The sequence below is a fragment of the Mus caroli genome, chromosome 3 (genome assembly GCF_900094665.2).
Source record: "Mus caroli chromosome 3, CAROLI_EIJ_v1.1, whole genome shotgun sequence".
Taxonomy (NCBI): Eukaryota; Metazoa; Chordata; class Mammalia; order Rodentia; family Muridae; genus Mus; species Mus caroli.
In genome coordinates this window covers 39,956,620-39,960,082 of record NC_034572.1, presented here as the reverse complement: position 1 = coordinate 39,960,082, position 3,463 = coordinate 39,956,620, and the positions used below count along the sequence as shown (strand labels likewise).

The 3,463-nt window shown below is 33.0% G+C and overlaps 1 non-coding gene across 1 annotated transcript; it reads right to left on the bottom strand.

Annotated features, from left to right (window-relative positions):
• Positions 1-720: 720 nt before the first annotated feature.
• Positions 721-885, bottom strand: LOC115030774. The gene has a single exon (XR_003836365.1). It is a non-coding gene; the product is annotated as a U1 spliceosomal RNA (small nuclear RNA).
• Positions 886-3,463: the final 2,578 nt, after the last annotated feature.

Genomic DNA, 3,463 nt, shown 5'->3' with positions numbered 1-3,463 from the left:
CGGTATTACTACAAAACTCAAGAGATTATGCGGGATTAATTTCATAGTAAACAATAACATATCCATTCAATAAGAGCCTAGTGACAGTTATGACACTGGAATAAATATGTTAAAATAAAGACAAATGCAAAATTCTGGAAGTAAATAATTCTGAATTTTAATATCTCCTGACATTCTGGGACTAGGGCTGGAGTGTCACAGCATTCAGCTCTGCCTACTCTGCAATCCTTTTCCTTATCATGGTCACTCTGTATAAGATACCTACCCATCAGCTACTCAACAGCTAGCTTTGTTACCAGAAGGACCTTCTCACTGTGACTGACTCTGGTAGGATAGCTCTCATGCTGTATAGTGACAGTGGTGATTCTGGGAAATTGAATGTGACATATATAAGCCATGAAGTGACCCTACGAATGAAAACAATGAAGTTATCAATTCAATGAAAAAAAAAAAAAAGAAAAAAGTACCTAAGAAATTAGCATGCTGAGCTCGCTAAGATCTGTGGTAAAACTTTAATCTTTCTGCCTGGGAAATTATGAGAAAAGAAAAAGGAACTTGCACTTATTTTCCTGCCTTTATTCAAAATGTCATGAAACTTTTGTGATGGCACAGTTTATGGTAAGTGGTTAACATGCAGAGAGACATTTAGTCCATGCTCATGTGTACGGAATAGGGAAAAGCATAAGATACAAATGCATGCCCATAGTTTCATTTGTTTTCCATGGGAGAGTGTGAACACGGTACTCAGCTACCTCAAATTATACAGCCGTGTTTCCTGCATGTGGGGAATGCCTGGGTGAGCACATCCAGAGTGGAATGGGTAAGCTTTGCCTTGGGAATGTCACCTTCGTGGTGATTGTAGTATCTCCCCTGTCAGATAACTGTATGTTTAGAGTATCAGAGAATTATTTTTACAATATATAACCCTGAGAATTTTTGAGAGTACACACAGGTATCTACCCTCACAGAAAGCACTAGGGAAACCAGAAATGTTACACAAATAGGGTTGTCTCTTTAACAAGAGATATATAATCTGTCTTTCACCTAGAAGACTGGAAATAAGGGGAGCTTATAGCATATTGACACCTGTGCTATCTGTAGGGTTAAATAATACCTAGTTTGCCTGGGCTCATACAATCAGGACAGCAGATAGCTTATAATCTAGATGACTTCTGTGTTATATGTTGGAAAAGGCCACATCTTACTCCCCCAGACTCTGTGCTTATTTAGGTCTTTCTTCCAATAATTTTATCTTGATTATTGTTTATTTTGCAAAAAAAAAAAATCTCTATAAGAGTGCCACATGTACTTCAAAAATGGAACAGAGCACAGTTGGCCTCTGTGCTATCTGTAGGTCTAGGTCACACTGGACTCTCCCAGACTTTTATACATCTCAACCATCCTACTTAGACTCTATCTCGAGCACTGTTTCTCAGTCAATCTATAGAATCAATCTTTACGGAAGAGGTCACATGTAATTTGCAAGTAATTTCAAAATAGTCAATTCCTTAAGCTTTATCATGTATACAGGATTAAGGTAATTGTAACCATGGAACTTTTTTCCAAATTTATACTGTTCATAAATAGACCAAAAATAAATTTTCTTGTGTCAGACTCTTGACATTTAAACTAACACTGACTACTAAGTCTTATTGGACAGGGTTTCATCTTGTGCCACATGAATTATTACTCTGCAGGTCCTGGTGCTTTCAGAGACCTTAATAGAGGATTACATGGAATGACTGGTATTAAAAAAAAACTAGAAATCTATGTATATACATACATATATGTGAACAATTTACCATATATACTATAAAAATATAATATATGAAATACAATATATGATATATAATATAATATTATGTATAATACATCATAAACATATGACATATTATATAATATGTAAAATATGATGCATGTTATGTGGTATAAGATAATAATACATAATATAAAATGTATAATATAATATATTATATACAATAAAATGCATAATTCATGCTAATATATACTAAAAAGTTACATTAAAAGATATTAATTATACTCATCACAATACCTTATAGCATAAAATTGTAGAAGAATACAATTGTTAGATCAGAAATAATAAAGTAAATTACCTTTTTACTTTAGAGTATTTTAATGTATTGAAGTATTATCTCTATTGTTTTCCTTTATTATTGTGACATGTATACAACCATACAAATACAACATACTGAATTCTCTTAGTATTGCTCATTTGTTTAGTACTGACCATTTCATATTGGGTAACCAATTAGATAACTTATCCCTGCAGAAGACTGCATCTCACTCTCTACATTCATAAATTGTCTTCAGCTATTCATCTAGAGTTGTGAGCCCATGAGATTTTTCCCATTAGTGTTAGCATGCCAACTGGTGTTGTCATAGGTCAGGTATTGTCAGCTATGTTGTTGAGACTGCATGGAAACAAGAGAGCTTGAAGGTTAGAGGACGGGTAACAATTGAAAGATGGAGCTAGATAATAAAATACAGAAGAGGATATTAAGATGATTAAGGAATATATATGTATATATATACATATATATACATATATGTATATATATACATATATATACATATATGTATATATAATGTATGTGTATATATATATATATATACATATATGTATATATATAATACCTGAAACAGAGATAAATTAATTGTTCTCATTTATTGTTTAATAGCGTAAAACCTTATTGGTTTCAAAATTCTACCACTAAGAGTGAAGTTTTTGGCAATTCCTGGTTGAAGATGAATTTAATTTCCCTAACAGTATAGCACCTGCCAAACTGATTATGCTTCAGTGATAGGCCCCACATTTCAAAGGCAACACAATTCAGGCAACACAATTGTTATTAATGGGGGAAGATGGACATCAAGTTGGATGGATAAAAATGGAGGTTGGACCTGAGAACTGAGAAGTGAATATAATCAAAACCCATGAAATTCCCAAAGGAACTAATGGAATGTTTAAATGCAAAATAGATTTTAAAAGGAGTTCATAGATGTTGTCCAATTATTATGAATGATAATTATGGTCATGATGCATATGTTTCTCTGTGTTTTAGTGTGATAATTAGAAATATATATGATGGTTATAGTAAACATTGATTTGGAAGGATTATGAGAGGAATACAAAGAATTCATGAATTATAACTCTTATTCAATGTCTGATAAACTGTTTTCCTAACTTGGCTACATGAGTGCTTCCTTCAACTACAGTTCCATACTACAGAGTGTCAATAGAATTCTGAAAATTTCCAACTGTGGAAGAATGCATCTGAGAAAAGTTCTGTTGATTTGCTATCGGAGCTAAATGTTTAGGGAAAAGTTCCTTTCATAATAACTCTTTCATTTGTGTTTCTACTTGATAAATTAAGGACAGACTAATAGGACAGGAGGTCAGAGCAGGACAACAGCTACCTAAGATAAATGTTACACAGAGGCC